This window comes from Vicugna pacos, chromosome 1 (assembly GCF_048564905.1).
Source record: "Vicugna pacos chromosome 1, VicPac4, whole genome shotgun sequence".
Classification (NCBI taxonomy): Eukaryota; Metazoa; Chordata; class Mammalia; order Artiodactyla; family Camelidae; genus Vicugna; species Vicugna pacos.
In genome coordinates, this window is record NC_132987.1 from 43,326,805 (window position 1) to 43,346,422 (window position 19,618).

Here is a 19,618-nt window from a genome sequence, read left to right on the forward strand (position 1 = left end):
TTCTACAAGTTGGCCAGACATGTCTACTAAGACTCAAGCTGAGACTCCTGTTGCACTTATACTCCAAAGAGGCCACATACTGTATGCAAAAAAAAAAAAAAGTTTAATAATCTTGGTGTTGAATGAAGTTTATTTTAATGAATTTGTTGTCAGTACAGAAAGATAAATCTGGCCTTTTCAAAGCAGCACATTATTAAGTCATTGATTCAGTCATTATGAGTCTCAAGAGGTTAAGTGGAATCAGCTGAGGTGATTGAAATCCCCATAGATCTCTTTTACATTAGAGTAATTCAGGAAAAATTCTTGCTGAGAATAAAGGGAAAAAAAGCTATTATTGAGGGACAAGCTTGAAAACAGAGAGAAGCTGGTTTCTTCTAGAAAAGTTTTGCTTCAGAAGGAGGATTCCTTCAGAAAATGAAAACATTGGCTGTAAGGAACTTAAGGAATCAGCAAGCCACAAATATTCAAGACCTTGTGAGGCTGGGAATAGGCAGGTCCTGTGGTTCACTATACAGTAGTAAGTGATGATGCACTATTAATACATTAATATGGAAAGAGCATGAGGATTTTGAGTAAGTAGAAGGTAACTGAAAAAGGATGTAGTTAAGAGAGAATAGAACTAATTATTTTTTTAAATCCACATACTTCATAATGCCTTGTTTGTTTGTTTAAGGTGTTTTGGGGCCCAAGGCTTCCCTTGCCCTTTCCAGGAATTTTTTGTTTGTGTTTCTCTATTTTGATACTGCATTTATTTATATTGATAAGAAAGACTACCTAACTAGCCAGGCTACTAAAGTGCATTTTAACTCCAGTGTGAATTTATCCCCTGCTATGCTGGTCTTGCAGTCCTATACCAGGCAGCAATTTTCTCCAAAATGGCAACCAATGGAAAACAGATTCCAGAAAGGAAACCTCAAGCAACTTGCAAGAATGGTGACAGAAATAGTTACTACAACCAAAATGCGGTATCACCTCACACTGACTAGAATGGTTACTACCAGAAAGATAAGAGATAACAAATGTTGGCGTGGATGTGGAGAAACAGGAACCCTGGTGCACTGTTGGTGGGAATGTAACTGGTGCAGTCACTATGGAAAACAGTAGGGAAGTTCCTCAAAAAACTGAAAATAGAATTCCTGTATGATGCAGCAATCCCACTTTTTGGCACGTAGCCAAAAGACAAAAAATTATCTCAAAAAGGTATCTGTACCCCTGTATTCACTGCAGCATTATTTACAATAGCCAAGGCATGGAAATAATCTAAGTGTCCATCAATGGATCAATGAATAAAGAAAATGTGGTGTGTGTGTGTGTGTGTGTGTGTATACACATACACAATAAATGTTATTCAGTCATAAAAAAGAAGGAAATCCTGCCATTTGCAATGACTGAATGAAACTTGAGGGCATTTGGGGCTAAGTAAAGTAAGTCAGACAGAGAAAGACAAACACTGTATGATCTCACATATGTGAAATCTAAAAAAGTCAAATGCACAGAAACAGTAGAATGATGGTTGCCAGGGGCTGGCATCTGGGGAAATGGGGAGGTGTTGGTTAAAGGGTACAAACATTCAATTATAAGATGAATAAGTTTTGATGATCTAATGTACAGCATGGTGACTATAGTTAACAGTACTGCACTGTATGCTTGAAATTTGCCAAGAGGACGAATCTTAAATGTTCTTGCCCCCCCCCCCAAAAAAAGGTAACTACGTGTGTGAAGTGATGGAAATACTAACTAATTTCATTGTAGTAATCACTTCACAACATATAAATATATCAAATATTCACACTGTATACCTTAAATCTATACAATGTTAAATGTCAATTTTATCTCAATAAAGCTGAGAGGAGAGAATATTTTACTATGTTCCTAGGATAAAAGCTCTCAAAAATGTAAGACCTTTTTAGTGTTTTGAGTGAAATACCAAATAACATGTAATTTTAAAATCATATTTATTCATTCAAATATCTATTAACATCTGTTTATCTCTGGGCACCATTCTAGACCCTGTACATATAGTAAGGTATGAGATACTGCCCAGGGTCTCACAGGGAGCTGACAGTCTCCTGGGGGCTCATGATATGATCCAAGGAGAGTGCCCTTCCTTACTTCAGCACTCCAAGCTTAGGCCTTCCTTGGGGACTCATCATCCATCCCCAGCTCAGTACATAGCTTCCTCTCATAGTGCTTTTGGACTCCACTCAGATATCACCTCGCTCCCTGATTCCCACCCACTCACATACCCCCAACACTATCTAATCAACATTTCACTCTATTTATTTCCTTCAAAGATTTATATCACATTGTTACTGGAAAATTAATTGTTCACATATTTATTATTTGTCTCTTTCTACTAGAATACAAGCTCCATGAGAGCAGGGTTTTTTCCTGGCTTATTTTGGGTACATGTATTTCTAGTATCAAGAAGAGTGCCTGGTAAGCACACTATAACAGCACTGCATAAGAGAATGAATGAATGGAAGTTGGATGAATGAATGCAGCAATTAGCTTATTACAATCCAATATGATTATCACTATGGTGGAGGAAAGATATGGGTACCTCCTTGTATCTAATAAACTAGGAGTAGTAAACCATCCTAGGAGGAGACAAGGATTCCTTCCTAGAGGATGTGGAAACATGAGCTTAAGATAGGGGCCTCATCTGAAACTTCATGAAGCTCCGTATGCCTGAAGATAAAACGAAGTGAGGAGTGGGGGGAAGAGTTGGAGAAGGACAAATGAGAAGACAGCAGGGTCCCACTCTGAAAGAACTAGTGAACCCCATTTAGCCTTTATCTTGAGGGAGGTGGGGAGTAGATAGGCCCTGAAGAACAACAGGATGTGGGAGGGATGGGGGACAGGAAATGGGGGCAGATCTCCCTTGGAGTATGCTCAACCAGAAGCATTCTGGAGAATGGGATGGAGAGCTCAGTAAGCCAGGCGACTCAGTAATTCAGGCAAGAAATGATGAGGGACTGAACTAAAACCAGGATTATGGGAACAGGGCAGAGGGAAGGGTCTGGGGAGACCATCTGGAGCAGAGGTCAGGAGTCAAGTTCAATTCCTCTGAAGCAGTAGCAGAGGAAGGGGTCAAGTTCAATTCCTCAGATAGCTATAGTTCCTCAGCCTAGTTCTCCATTTCCCATTAAACAATCCCAAAGGCTGCAACCATGTTCTTTGAGGACTATGCTGAGGCTGGGGGTGCACCTTCCAGATTAAAGGCCATATGGTCTGGAGGACAGCCTTGGGGTCAACCATTCCTGCTGGAGGCAGAAAACTAGGACCAGGTCTTTTTGCTTTGGCTTACAGGTTAGCTTTATACTGGGCCACTTACATTCTGATATATTGGATTGGGTAGGATCTCTATCTCCTTGCTAATCAAAATCCCTTTTAGATAAGGATATCTTTTCACTCCTACACTATCCAACAAGTACTTGGTGAAGGCCTACAATGTGCTGGGTTCTGGGAACAAAGCCCCCGCCTTCAAGCAATGTATAGTTTGTGAAGGAGACAAACAAGAAGACAGTTAAAATACAATGTGATAAATACTGTAATGGAAGTAAACTCACACAAAAATCGCAAAGCAGAGACCCTAAGCCAAATATGAGTTCAGGAGGGGTTGTCTTCTATCAGTTAGAGATAAGAATGGCTCCTCAAATAGAAAAACAAATAATTCTAACTAAAGGAAGATAAATACCCATTAAAAAAATAATAGCTCAGGTATAAATAAACACAGGTGCATCAAAAACATCCACAGATAATAGTAAGTGATATTTTTCAGTGCATGAAATGTGCCAGGAGCTATGGGTCTTGTGTATTTTTTTCTCAGTTCATCTTCATACCAACCTTATGAGGTACCAATACTCTCCTCATTTTACAGGTGAAAAAGCTGAGGTTCAGAAAGGTGAAATACCTGGCCCCACGCCACACAGTAGCATTAGAGCTGGGATTCACACTTGGGCAGTCTGAATGCAGAGTTCCTAATTGGGACGTGGCCCTGCCCTCCACAGTTAGAGCTGTTTGTCTGCTGCCCAGTCCTCCACAGTATTTAAGAGACTTGCCCACTGTCCCACATGGTATGGGTGGGGAATTCAACCCAGTTGGCAGAGCTCCAGTGCTTCTGATCTTTGACACAGCCATGTCTTCAGGCTGAATATATAGTCTCTAATGAGAAAAAGAATGAGGAAATACACTATTTGAAAATGCAGAAAATTCCCTTCATTTTCTTCTCTGTTTCAATTCTCTAAGGGGTAAGCCAAGCCCTGACTCCTGCCTAAGTACCTTGGTTCCACAGGGAACTCTTTCAGAGGTTATAAAGCCTGGGTCAGGACAGAGTGAGCTGGTGAGGCTAGCTCATCCCCACCCACTACTTATATCATTGCCCAGAGGGTCCTGAGAAAGCTGGCAGTCCTGACCGTCCTGGCAGTCATTCTCAATGAACATTTGCCTACAACTGCTACATTATGTTAACATTTAAACGCTTGTTTTTTCAAAAACAAAAATTGAGACTATGTTATATTGTTTATGAAAAACTGAAAGGTTAGCTAAAATTTACACTGATCCTTCAATATTTGCACCTCACCATCCCAAGAGCTGGCAGTCTTAGTAATAGAGTTCCCATTACCATTAATAGTCACATTTCACCAGCTCCCTCCAGTACAACCGCAAGACCTGATTTTTTCCCCCTCCTAGAGGGTGCCCCAAGTTACTTTTGTGGGTGTCTGGGGTGTCTCACCTCATCTCTTGCTGCTCCCCTCAAGGCACAAATTTGCTGGGCTCCCTTTAAGCCTTCCTCTACAAGAAGGCTGGCTCTTCTCCATCCAAATTAGGAGATATGTTTCCTACACCTCTCCCTTACACCTTTCCAGCTGGGCCCCAAAGAGCATTGCTTGTGTTTTGAGTCTCAAGAAGTTGCTTGTGAAAACAATACCCCCAGAGTCTGCTCCGAGCTGTTTTTCTCCATGGACCTCAGGCTGGAAAGAGATCTTAAGATTCATCCCCCTGTTCATCTTCCTCCTCTCCCTCTCAGGTACTTACACTGAGGAGACTCTTCCCCTCATGCTCACCAACTAGCCCAAAGTGGGGCCTTGCTCAGCTTGGGGGCCCAGTCTACCAGTTCACACAACCCAGTTTAAACACTGGCCTTGGCCCAAATGCTACCTTCTCTAATGAACACAGTCACATAAAAATTATTGAGAAGATACTGAGTTATCTCTGGTAAGAGTAAGGCTGTCTTGCAGTGAGAAAGAAAAGTGAGGTAATATATATGTACATATTTTATGGATATATATGTATGTATATCCATAAAATCTCATTGGCAAACTTGCCTAAGCATTGCTCTTTCTCATTCAGAAGATAGGCCCCAAGGAAGCAGCTTTCTCTGCCTGTTGGAGACTTTGGTCTGTGCTGGGAAGCTGGGTAGACTGACGTAGAGAGGATACCACGGCCCAGGTAGTCACAGAGCCTGCCGGGTTGATGGTGGGACCCCAACAGGCAGAACAGGAAGCCAAGAGTTCATCAGTTACACTGTAACCTGAGCAAGACTGAACATCTGAGCCTTATATTTGTTTTCAAGCTAAAATAGGGATAATTATACCATCTCGACAGGGTTGTTTGGGTTCAACATAATTATATTTTGTAAACTGCACAAGCCAAAAATACTAGTTTTTTTTTTTTTAATATTACTTGCAAGGAAGAACTAGAGCAGAAGTTTGGATGGGAGCAAAGGTGGAGAAAGGGGAAGAGGGCAGGAGGTTGAGATGAGGAGAGTGGTCTCTAAAGATTATGGGACACATGGGGGTAGCAGGCCTCGGGGAGGGACCTCAGGAGAGAGGAAAAGGTCCTGGGAGGGAAGACAAAAGGAGGCAAAAGGGGTCAAAGACACTATCTACCAAGACTGAGACATTCTGAAGAGTCCTAGATGCTCTTCCCAGTGTTCCACAGCCATCTCTGGCTTGACGTGAGAGGTAGTTTGGGCTGGCACACTGCAGAAGCCCGGGGTCTGGTAGCATGAACCAGTGCCACTCAGATTTCTAGCCTGACATTCTGTGGGGGTGTGTACACATGTGTGTGCACCTGTCTTACAGGTGCAGGCCTCAACCCCAAGTCCCAGCTACACAAAACTGACAATGTGGAGGCTCCCCAGTCACCTCTAATTGCTGAGCTTTTGTTAGTACTGCTGGGGTAATACTAAAAAGTTCCATTTTCAAGGGCCAGTGTGATCCTGGCAAGAGACCCAGGTAGTAGTTTGAGGAGATGGTCATGAAGCCTGGTAATAAAAACAAATTGTTTTGAAGGAATAGTTAAAAGTATGTATTGGCAGGAATTGAATAGTCAAGGTAATGGATTTCAGTAATTATGAGAATATTCCTTTAAGACGATGTAATAAATGCTTCCGTGGAAGTTTCTGGTTGAAGCACTGGGCCCCACCTCAGGAAGGATTTAATTGTGTAGGTGCAAGAGAGGGCAGAGTGATTGGCACACTCTCAGACTCCAGGTGCAACTCTTGTCTCTGACTGATAAGGCAACAGCTGATAGCCAGAAGCCTCCGTATGAGAAGTGGTATTGCCCCAAAAGTGGGGAAAATCCTCCTGACAGTCTTGAATTCCAGTGATGGTGGCGTGGCTCTAAGGGATTCCAGGTGAGACCATTCTCACAGTCAGAAAGCAGACAGTGCAGAGGAAGAGCTGTCTGATCTCCATCCTTCCCTTCTGCCCCACCTGAAGAGTCATTTACTCTGTGTGGGGAAAACATTTCACACTCCCTTGAAGAAGCAGGAATAAGGAGGAGCGGGTAGCAGCAAGAAGGAGGGCACGTGCTTGAATGTCTGTCTTTCTCACTGAATCACTGCCTTAGGCATCCCTGAATGTTGGAGCAAGACCTCAGGTTTTAACACAAAAAATCCAGCCTCCCCACCCCTGCCCCCCAGGTCAGTTAACATTTTAAAGAAACTTCAAGGTGAGTATAATCCTGACTATAAAGGAAAGAACCAAGAATGGTTGAATCTCAGGCACCCAGACAGGCAGTCTGAGAAATTTTGGGATGATTTCCCTACCTCCCGTCACACCGCAGGCCAACTCCCTGACACTCAGGACTGGCCTCTGTGCATAGAAATGTACGTCTAGTGTGTAGCGGGAAGTTTGCTTTGGCTGGCCTTGGAGGGATCCATTTGTCTAGGGAGGTTTGCGTGGCCCATGAAGGCACTGCCTCCCTTGCCATCTTAGCAGCTTTAAGAGGGTGGAGTATTTTTCTTTGAGGCCAAGGTTGGCGCAGAAAACTTCCTCACTGAAATTTTCTGCCAGGCTGGGTTGCTTTTCTTGCATAATTCCACCCCTGACTCTCACCCCTCCACCCTACCCCTAACTCCCCCAGCTAGCTTTTGGTCGAAGTTCTGAGATTTTGGCATATGTTTGTGGGGTTGTATCTATTCCTTTCTGATGCAGTAGATGCAAAGATATGCTTTCTCTTGGGTGAAATTTACAAGCAGGTTTTCCTCCTTGACAGGAACAAAGAGCCACAAATATTTCCTAAGGGGAGAAAAAAGCTTCCAGATGCAGAACTCCAAATGTGAAGGGTTTTTTCCCCTCCCTTCTTCCTTTGGCATTTTTAAAGCTTAATAATTACACTGGACATATTTATCCAGAAGAAAGCCCACAGTTTTCATCCTAACAGGGACTTCACTGAAGTCTCCAACTTACAAATACATCTGCATCTCTGTTGCTTGGCATTGATCTCTTTCTTAAAGCAGTCACCACTGCGGTCTCGAGTTTCAACCCCGTCTATAGACTGAAGAAGATAGAAGACCCTTCTTTCCTCTCACTTTCCTTAGCTCTGGTGGCACAGACTGCAGATTAATTAAAGGAGGGAAAAAACACTTCTAAACTCTTGAACCATTAGTGAACTACTTTTAAATTATCTCCAGTTTAAGGGTTACTGAGTAGAGAATTATAAATGTCAAGAAGACCTTTCAACAAACTTTCACAATCTGTATCATATTTTTGTATTTTTTAAACTAATTAAAACATTCTAATTGGTATAATTTTGTATTTTTAGTTTGTAAGACCTACAATCTAAAAATTTTCTCTCACCATGATCAGAATAATTGTGGGAGATATTTAGCTCACATGTGGAAAATCACTATCACCCACAATTTTTAAAAAGGTTTTGAGGAAATAAGCAACTTTTATTTGATTAGAAAAACATTTCTCTCTTAAGTGTTGGCAAAGAATACACTAAGTCCTAAGAAACATCTTTGGTAACATATCTTACCTTTACTTATAAGCAATCATGGAGACATTTCATGCCGGTAAATGGCTTTAGCCCATTTTTATCCTAACCAGGATGAAATTAAGGTGCCTATGAATCAGATTCAGCAGGTCTTGGGCTAGAGCATATTCCACATCTCTAACAAGCTCTCAGGAGATGCTGATGCTGCAGGTCCACAGAGCACACTGTGCAGAGAGGACGTAGAGGACAGTACATCTTCCTATCCCTAAGCCACCATTCAAAGGTGAGATGTGGATACTGGCATCATGCTGCCCCAGGAATGCCAAGGGAGGGCTGTTCCCTTCAGAGATTCACTTGGTAGGTTCTTACAATAGGGTGAAACGTATTTTAATCTGTGCTATTAAAAAATTAAGTGAATCCCTCTTAAATTCAAAGCCCTAAGTTAACCACTGTGTAACATATAATACTGCATAATATAAATACAATGACCTTAATTTTATCTTCTGTGCTCTGATTATCATCTCTTTAAGGACTAAAAAGTTCTCCATTGCTGTTTCTCCCCCATCCTCCCACCACTTTTCATTTTGAAATTTTTCAAACCTACTGAAAACTTGAAAGACTAAAATAACAATTTTAAACCTAGATTTACCAATCCTTAACATGCTGCCATACTCTCTCTCTCTCTATGTGCACACACACCCCCGTATATACGATAAATACTTATTTAGCTTATTTTAATGTTTGTGGCCAAATTGTTTGAAAATAAGTTGCAGATCTCCATAACTTTTTTTCATGTTGCTATTGTTTGTCTCCATTGACTGGCCAGGTACAGACTAACTCGTTAACCTAGAGCTCAGTGTGTGCAGGAAACCAAGGCAGCTTGGAATTTCCCAGACTTTCTAGGAACAGGTTTACAGAGGAGAAAGCAGATGGTGGAAACCTTTGTTCTACCTTAAAAAATCTTCAGCAGGTCACCCTTAGGTTCTATCCAGTTACCTCGCTCTATACTGTCTTTAAGAAGCTATGGAATAGTCGCACTGGAGACCACCAGAAATAGGGACTCTAACGTGGGAATAACTTACTGTGCCAAACCAAATAAATACAAATGGATGGTGAGTTTGTTTCTTTCTCTGTGAGTTACATATAGTTAATGAATTTTTGGATCTGTGCTGTGAAAGACAGACAATCAGTCTTATTCCATTATGGTTAATAATTGCCTCTGGAAACATTTTGTAGCATTGCAAAAGGGATGCATTTATGCTTGTTTCATCTGTATGTACCTGACTTCATCTTTTTATTCTAAAATGATCAGAAACTAGTTCCTCTTAGAAGGTCTCTGCATTATTCTGAAGGTTTCCCAGAAAGTACCCCATGTATTTTGCTGACCAAGTCTAACTGGTACTTCTAGTCTAGCCTCCGCATCTTGCCATCATGCTGCTGCCTCTGTGGCTGATGACCTGAGGAAGAAGCCCCCACACACTGTGATCCCCTTACTACCAGCCCCTCTCTGTACCACCTCCCCCTCCATCTCTCTCTGTAATGCTGCTGAGCCCTCATCTCTTCCTGGCTCTTCACTGTCCTACAGCACAAATGAGACCAGGCTGTGACTTTCAGAGAGACCCTGGGGAAGGCGTGGGGCTCGTAGAAATGCAACACACTTAACAAATACATTATTTACAACAACCACTAGCGCTGCAGTGTTCAGATTCAGAGACCTAAATCCTACCTCAGCATCTCTAACTCCCAGTGGTTCCCCTGTGGTGTGGAATATCTGAGCCCCTGCCTCCTGGAAATCCAAGCTCAACTGTCCCTCAGCCCCATAAAAGGGAGTCCTTCCCTGCAAGGCCGGCCCCACGTCCTGCTCAGGACTGACCTCAGTCCAGGATGAATGGCAGTGGTTGTATCTGTCTCTTCAGGAGAATGTGTGTCCTGTTCCTGGGTATGAACTGGCTCCCTGGCCAGTAAATCAGTCACAAGAGTTATCAGGATATTTCTCCAAGTCCAACATGTGGGCTGGACCAAGTCCATTTCAGTTCCTTTTCATGTTTTTGGTTTTGTTTTCTCCAGCATAGATTAGGTCAGCTTAGCCTTCTTGACATGGTCCAATCTTGATTCCATATCTCTAGTCACTGCAAAAATAAGAAAATAACAATTTATGAATAAATACTTATTTTTCAGACAGAGAAGAGTCTACATTCAGATATTAGTTAAAAAAATAAAACTCAAAGACACAGATAGAATCTTACTGATACACCCAATTTATACTCCAAAGCAGAACATTTAACTGCCCTTGCTCAAGCACCTGTGCTGGGGTTATTTCCTTCATTCAGTTCTTCCCCGAGGGCAAAAAACAGCTTGATTGAAAAGGATCACAAAATCCGGTTTCCATCCCATAATGCAGAAACCACATGCCACCTCCAAAACAGCAGCCTGGTTATTCAAGAACCCAACTCTCCCCTCTGAACTCTTTGTTGCATTTATGTGAAGTTATTCCAGTGCTCTGGAACAGTCTGCAATGTCTGCTTCCTAAATTCCACTGCTCAGAATTGGTATATGGTCATAGATTCTGTATCTCAGAATGGATTTTAAAGAAACTGCCAGAAAAGAAACACATTTCAAATTTTAAAAAGCAACACTTCTTTTTTCTTACTGTTTGTTTAAGAAAAGCACATGGAGGCCAAATAGTTAAGAACACCAATGACAAAAATCTTGGGAAAATTTTTTTAATACAGAGATATTTTAGAAGTAGATAAAAAATATCTTACACACAAAAACCTGTCATGATGATGTAGAATCTGAAACTTCTAAAACTTCTAAAACTTGAAAAGTGCTTGTCTGTTTTGCCTCAGTGGGATTTCAAATTATAAGCTAAAAGATTCAAAGTTTGAAGAGGGCCAGATCCTTTTTATGTTGGATTTTTACATATTGCTAGAGGAAAACGACACTAATGTTCCAGCTCTGCCTTATTAATAAGAATGGATGTCAGGATACCTTGATGATGCTTTCTTTGCAGCTGACTTGAACAACACAGTAGCATAGTGGTTTATAAGTCTGGGATAAAGTAAGACAGTTTATTAATGAATGGCTTAACAGCAACTGCTTGGCTAACTGCTTTGTAGAATTCATTGAGTTCCACTAAATGGAAAGAAGTGTTTTTATTTTGTTTATCATGGCCAAACCAGGCCTCTAGTGCTGCTAAGGCAGCTGTCATGGTCTGTTGGCCCTAACTCTAGCCTCTATCTGTGAAAGAGGACACTAGGTTAATCATTTTTCAGCTAACTGGCAGCAAGCAACTGGTCAAAGCTGTAAAATGCAGAGACTTCTGGAGCAGTATCTTTAAACACTGAGTTGCAGTCCATGAATGGTCATGAAATCAATTTGGTGGATTGTATCCAGCATTTTTTAAAAAGTGAAAAAGAAAAAATTTATACACAGTAAAAATAAGCACGATTTGTGAAATTTTTAAATTTAATTTATATATATATACACTCATATATAAACTATTACATATGTATGTGTATATATATTATTATATATAAACCATTATGTACAAAGTACACCATGGGTACTTTGGACAATGTATTTCTCACTGCATGTCACAGTCAAACTAATTAAAAAGTTGCTGCTTAGGGGGATGGTATAGCTCAGTGGTAGAGTGCTTGCTGAGCATGGACGAGGTCCTGAGTTCAATCCCCAGTACCTCCATTAAAAATAAACAAACAAACAAACAAGCCTAATTACTTCCCCGCAAAAAACAGACACTCTAATGGCAGTTGGGAAAACCACAACCATCAAATTATCTCTTACCAATGGGAAGCATTTTAAATAAATACCAACCATTTCCTTTGTTCAGCATTGGACAGCCTTCCCAGTACATTGCTTTTCTTCAACAGGCCAAGAAAACCGCACAAGGAAACTCTCTGCAAAATCATAATGTCAACATCCTCAAATGCACCATGTCTCAACCCTTCTACTCCAAGAACACATGAGAGAAATGACGTCCACATGCCTCTGAACCACGCAACCATTTGGCCATACCTAGATTTCAGGGCTGTGGTAGAGTTAAGAAAAGGCCTTGGTTACAGAAAATTCCTTGAGACCTCTCTGTAACTTCATCTCTTTCTCCCATTCAAAAAAGCTCAAGGTAATAGAAATTAGTGACAGTGGTAGGGATAAACTTGAATCTACCCTAAAACTTTTTTCAAAAACTTCCAATTTGTAATAGCTCTTACTAATAAAGATTTGAGGCGTACCTCCCAATTGTGTCATTGAGACAATGTAGTGGAGAATTGCTGTAGAGGGCTAAGAAGACATTCATCTCTTTGTCTCTTTCTCTAGCTACTTTTCTAGAACTGCACAGTTTTCCACACAATTGGTCAACACCATGTCTTTTGCAGCGGACGTCCAAATACCAAACCCAGGTGGTGTGGTCAAATAGTAGTACCTCAGAGATGTCAGAACAGGGAATGCTCATGATTTTTAAAGTTCCTGAAAGTTCACCAGCATGAGTGATTTTCCTCAAGGCTCTCTTCTTCTTTGAATTAAGATCAGTTATGGAATATACTCATCATCTCTGCCCCACTCCCCTCTCCCCTGCCTTTTTTCCCTCTTTAGGTTTAATGGCTTTCAATAAAGAACAGGCTTGGGATTTAAAGGTTTGGAGGTGATAGAAATGCAAAAAGCAGATCATAATAGGTGAAAAATTCCTGTATTTCAGAACCCAAAACTTTATCTGTCTTTGATGGGAAATGGAAATTCAGGGAATTGAAGGGACTTGCCAAAAGTCATACTAATGGCAAACAGGGGAAGCCTCCTGACACTGAGATTTCCCCCACTGTAGTAGCATTTCTCCGGGTATGGATTACACTCCAGCCTGTGTGTGACTTACTAGCAACTCTTCCAACTGATAGCAGTTGTGCTTCTCAGGGTTAGGAATATTAGGCCTGGTGGAGACATTTGGGGAAGAGATAACAATGGGAAAATTTTGAGACACTAAGAAAGTACTACCTAATCTATTCATTTAACCAACCATCCGGTAAGCCACAGGCCCATAGGATACGAAGATGGACAATCCTACTCTCACAGGGTGTAGCACAGAAAAAAATCATATATACAATCAATCAATTAGGATCAATTAATTAGGTTGCAATATTGGGAGGTCATAATGGTGGAATAAATAGGTGCCACATGTGAAGAAAAGTAGTGATTAATCTTAATCTGGGGCTTGAGCTGGTGTAGGGGTGTAGGGTATGTGGGTGTTGGGGGCTTATCTAGAAACTAGTTCATCTGTGAAGATAAACGTGAGCAGTCTGCTTGAGAGACCAGGTGGTCGGTCTACTGAAAGAGTCTAAGTATTTAATGTGGGAGACTGATTTAGTAGGCAGAAGGGTGGAACCTGAGATTCTGCATTTCTAACCAGACCCAGGTGATTCCTGGCTGTTCTTCCACAGACCACACTGTGAGGAGCCTAGGTCTAGTAAAATGAGTTGGGATTTCACATCAGAGAAAAGTGAGTTTTAATCCCAGCTCTATCTCCTGTAACTGGTGGTCTTTGGGTAAATGAGACTTGTCTTTCTTATCTGTGAAAAGAGCCATAGTGTTACATACCTTACAGCTTGTGAAGATTGGGAATGTAAGCATAATGCTCAAGACAAAGTAAAAACTCATTTAAAATTAGCTCCTTTTTAATCAATTTTGAAATACAATAAATAATCACTTTAGAAATAAATTTGGCTCCAAAAAACAAAATTCACTTAGAAAGCCCTCTCATATGAATCCATTAAAAGTCTCCTGATGCTTTTTCATAGTAAATATCCCTGTATTTGTTTTTACAGCAAATTAAGGCAATAAGATTTTCCCTGAGGCAATAACAAAACAATGGCCAAGTGAGATAAGAATACAGGAAGTATTATGCCTGGTCCCATAACCTAACCACTAACCCACTCAACCTTGTCCTTAACGTAATTGATGGGTGAAACGGGAAATTTTGGAACTTCCCAATATAGCCAAGGGAAAAGGCCCTGCAATAATGAGATTTCATAAACCTAAGCCTTCTCTAATATACTTCAGAATAGTTAATCTGAAATAAACAATAACTACACTTGCATAGGGCATTAATGTTTCTTGTCCTCATACATCAAGTCCTTTGAGCCTCAGAAAAACTGTGAGAGTCAGGAAGGTCAAATATTTTCACCTCTATTTTACAAATGAGTTAACTGGGGCCTGGAGAGGTGAAGTGACTGACTCACTTTACTGCAAATTAAGTAATAAAAAGCCCTGGCCCAGATGGCTTACCTCCAAGTAATCTGTTTTGTTTTGCCAGGGGTGGGAGGTTAGGGTGGAGAGGGAGTTGGGAGTGAGAGGCTAGAGTTTGTGTCTGGGGTGGACAGTGAGCAGCAAAGAGGTCCTGGGAGTGGAGTGCTTCTTTGCATCTGGTTGACTATGACTCTAAAGGTTTAGTGCCTTCATGAAAAAATGCTCAATATCACTAATTATGAGAGAAATTCACATCAAAACTGCAATGAAGTATCAACTCACACCAGTCAGAATGGCCATGATTAAAAAGTCTATAAACGATATATGCTGGAGAGGATGTAGAGAAAAGGGAACCCTCCTACACTGTTGGTGGGAATGTAGTTTGGTGCAGGTATTATGGAAAACAGTATAGGGATTCCTCAAAAAACTAAAAATAGACTTATATATGATCCAACAATCCCACTCCTGGGCATACATCCAGAGGGAACTCTTAAGACAAATGCACCTCAAGTTCATAGCAGCACTATTTACAATAGCCAAGACATGGAAACAACCTAAATGTCCTTCGAAAGATGACTCGACAAAGAAGTTATGGTATATTTATATACTGGAATACTACTCAGCCATAAAAAAGAATAAAATAATGCCATTTGCTGCAATAGAAATGAAACTGGAGATCATCATTCTAAATGAAGTAAGCCAGAAAAAGAAAAATACCATATGATACCATTTATATGTGGAACCTAAAAAAAGACGCAAATGAACTTATTTATAAAACAAATAGAAAGACATAGAAAACAAACTTCATGGTTAACAGGGTCGGGGAAGGGGGTGGAAAGGGATAAGTTGAGAGTTCAGGATTTGCAGGCACTAACTACAATATATAAAATAGATAAACAAATTTACCTAGCTTATATTATCAAGCACAGGGAACTATATTCAATGTCTTGGTAACCTATAATGAAAAAGAATATGAAAATGAGTGTATGTATGTATATGTATGACTGAAACATTATGCTATACACCAGAAAATGACACAACATTGTAAACTGACTATGCTTCAATAAAATATATATTTAAAAGAAAGAAAGAAAGAAAGAATACAGAGATCCCATATACATTTGACCCAGTTTCTCCTAATGGTAATAACTTATATAACTGTAGTGCAATATCACAACTGGGAGATTACCATTAATAAAACTAATCAGTCTAACTTATTAAAAAAAGAAGTAAATTCAAAACAAATAGATCTCCCATGGTTAAATAAAAACAGAATATAGAAAGTAAAAACATTCACTTTTAAAAACAAACCAACAAAAGCGCTATAACTAACCACAAAGTCATTGCCTTTGAGAAATGCTACCTTTATAACAGCCCAGTCAATCAACTAAGGTACTTGTTAGGAAATAAGAAAACCTAGTGTATTTGCTTTAGCTTCATCCTTAATTTTGGGACAATAAACAAATCACTTTAATCTTTCAAACCTTGTTGGTTTATATGTCTTTGTTTATGTGTTTTATATATGTATACATATGTTTTTAATTATGTATATATGTATATATATGTTTTATACATATTATGTTATATATGTTATATATATATGTTTATATATGGTTTATATGTCTATATTTATAGAATTCTCAAGGATATTGTAAGATTAAAATACATAAGTAAAATATTGAGTAAAAAGTTATATAAAACAATTGGGTTTCAATCATTAATTATTGAATATTGTGTAAAAATTTCCAATAACTATCAAATGTCATAATCATTCTCACTTAAGAAATATCAAGAATCTGTCTTCTGTTCCATCACTCTAGTTTTTGCTGGGCATATTTAACATAGAAGAAAAAATGTATTGTACTTTTTAATACTTAAGATAGGCTGACTATGTGCCTTAACAAAATCTTGGCATATTTTATATTCATAATGTACAAATGATGAGAAGAAAAATAAGCGTAATTTTATAAATAGAATAACTATGATAGAAAAAAATTCAAAATGTGATTAAGTTGGTATGTTACTATGTCATATATGGGTTCTTCTGGTATGAAATTTAACAGTAAAAAAAAGATTTAGTGCTTGTGTTTTCAGCAATATTTGTTAGGCTAGAGTTAAGTAAATCACACTGAAGAAGGAACAAAATCATTTTTAAAACATGAGATTCTAAAATGTTTTGGCAAATGCACAAATAGTGTTTTTGGGATTCACCCAGTTTTTTTCTTGATTTCAATATGCCTTCTTTTTGGCTTCAGTTTTTTCCTGTTTTCTCTGTTTTCTGATAAAATTCCAATTTAAGGAAGTTGGCAAATTATTAAAATACTTATATGAAAGTCAGATTTCCTTTTTCCTGTGGAAATTTCAATATTTATTAGTACCTGGGAAGCATAAAGTTATCTTAATGAAGAACACTTAAATAATGGGATTAGCACTCTATGTTTTAACTGGAATTGCTATTTTGTACACTATGCATCATTTTGATTCTTTTTTCCTTTGGATGAAATTTGTGTCCTGTTGAAATTGAAAGATGAGCTAAATTGGAAGAAAGTGTAAGCTATACTTGAGAAAACTTAATAGCATATACCACTAGAAGATAAACTAGCTTATTTGACATCCTCTCCAGGAATCTTCAGTCATTGCTTTTAGACTTGGTGATCATAGACGTTTATAAAAATAACACGAAGGGACAAGACTCATTTGAGTACTCTTATAAATGTTCACAGTGCACAGCTAAAAACATGATAGAGATGGTCCTGACATTCCAGTACTTCCTCAAATATTTTCTGATCATGAAATCATCTGTTCAATATTTTAAGGCTGAATATTTTATTTTTAATTTTTAGAAGATGCAGAGTAGGACTCTGAGCTCACCTCCTCCCGTGGGCACATGAAAATTACAACTATTGATGAGAACTATCCAGAGAGTTTGATGAACTAACTGCCTTAAGAAACAGAATTTATTAGATAGACAGATACTTTTAATCCTAAATTCTTTGTTGCTTTTCAGGATCAAATATGAGACTGGGGTGAACAGCCAGTCAGTCTCTCTGAAAGCATATAACTAGTCCTTTCCTAGATTTAAAGAAGAAAGAAGAAAATTATTTGAACATTTTTTTTCTAATAATGACATCTCTGGCTCTAGTTAATAGTTCATGGTTGTTACAAAGCAGTAGAACTTGATCAACAATATGTAGATGCCTACAGTTTAGCACATGCCAAAGCTTAAGCTAGAATAGGTCATGTGTCAGGAGGTTGGATTTACATGAGTAATGACATTTAGGAATTCCCTACAGTCACAAATATTACTCCCTGGTGGTGTGAGTGTTTTAAATGAACTTGCCTATCTCAAGAGCATCAAGTACTCAGAAAATGGAAGGGCTTACAATTTTCCTGATGAAAACAAGCATCCCTGTGGATGCTTGTGATTCACTTCTATTCTAAATATAAAGACTGCAGCCTGATACTTGCTTCAGATACTTGTCCATTTCTTCTAAGACCTGTAAGGATTTGATAAACAATACAATTTCTTTAAGCTTGTATTATTAGTAGGATCATATTTTATAATACTACTGACCCTATAAACTTTTTTTTTTACTCACCGTATTTCTCACCTATGTTGTCACCATTGCTCAAATAATTAAACTGGATTATCTGGCTCCCAATAAAATGTAAGTAACAAAAGCTTTCTAGCCTTGCCAATTGTGTTGAGGGCTCACAAGATGTAATAATTTGCGTTTATCAGTAACGAAAGAGCCACAGGTGGTGGCAATTGAATCTAAGACCATCCAATGTATTTAGGAATCTGATATAACCGTTGGTGTGCTGGTAAATGTTTAACAACCACCTCTCTGAGAAGAAAAGAAAAGAAAAGAACCCTGATTTATAGTGTTTGTGGATCTCACAGTATCAGCTCCCACCATGGCCATTTTCAAGCTGACAACATGAAGTCAATTGAACTCAGAGCTAGGAAGAGATGACCCACAATTGTCTCTTGTGACTTTGTAGGATCTGGCTCCATCCCTCACACTACTCAGTATAAAATGCACAAAATAGATTGCCTTTGCACAAAACTGCTAAAAACAAAAAGTTAGTGCTCTGATGTGATACAGTGATTGGCATTCAGAAGAAAGGAATTCCAAGACACGTCTAAACATAAAAAGCCCTTCTAGAATAACAGGGATGACATTTCACGAACTTTTAGAAAATAAGGAGTTCAAGACATCAGCTTTGGTAGCAGAGGTAAATGTTATTTTTGTTTTTCAAGATATTATCATCTAATGTTACATGGCTTTGGTGGGTGAACATTCACTAGAAATTTTAAGAAGTAAAAAGTGTATTATTATTCATTATTGTCAGGGAATAAGTATTTTACAGACACAATTTAAAAAAAATAGCTAAAGTCAACCCCTCTAATCATATGTTGAAATATTATTCTAATTATATTGCATTAAAATTTGGGGAAACTATAGCAATTCTCTGACTTCCTAGAAAAATGTATTATATTCCTAGTTCTTCTTTTAGGACATTAAAATAGACTTTAAACTGATCTGTAAAGCACTGCAGTGCAGTGAGGAGTTATTTAAATAAACTGAGCTGCGGGGGTCGCCTGCTTACTGTTGTGTGCTTGAGTATTTAGGTTGGCTTTTTATATTTCTGCCTTCGTTTCATCCTTTTCTGCCTGCTGTGAGCTGTCACTTGCTGTCTGTGTGACGGCCTCTGGCTATTTCACTGCCTCCTCCTCATTTCTAATTTGCTCCTTCTAACCTGCTGAGGGCTAGGAAACAAAGCAGCTAGCCCACTTTCTTTGCCTTCTGTATAAAGTAGACTCAGAGAGAGGGCCTGGGGGGAGTTAAAGGGCAACTATTTCAATCCATCAATTTTGACATCTAGTTTCCCTGCTGGAACTTAATCTGTACATTTCCTAAAACAAGAGGAAAAGGTATCAGTGTGGCCGTAATCCTGTACAATTGAAGTTGGGCTGAGATCTATATTGTCCACAAACTAAGATACTACTACTGTCTCTCACCTTGCAACACCTTGAAATACTGAGCGCCTTTCTTTCTATCTCAGGACATCTCAAAGAAGAGTCCTGTCCTACTATTCAGAGTTGGCTTCCTAACATGAAATCTGTTAC

The 19,618-nt window shown here is 39.1% G+C and overlaps 1 long non-coding RNA gene across 5 annotated transcripts in view; it reads left to right on the forward strand.

The window, feature by feature from the left end:
- The window catches only part of LOC140696359 (uncharacterized), a 62,845-nt gene that overhangs the window by 16,256 nt on the left and 26,971 nt on the right, over window positions 1-19,618 (forward strand). The window contains exon 1 of one of the 5 annotated variants that reach the window (XR_012072577.1): window positions 6,457-6,643. The exons of the other annotated variants lie outside the window; for them this stretch is intronic. This is a non-coding gene — a long non-coding RNA (uncharacterized lncRNA). Of the gene's footprint in view, window positions 1-6,456; window positions 6,644-19,618 lie in introns of those variants that run through there. 5 annotated transcript variants of the gene reach the window in all.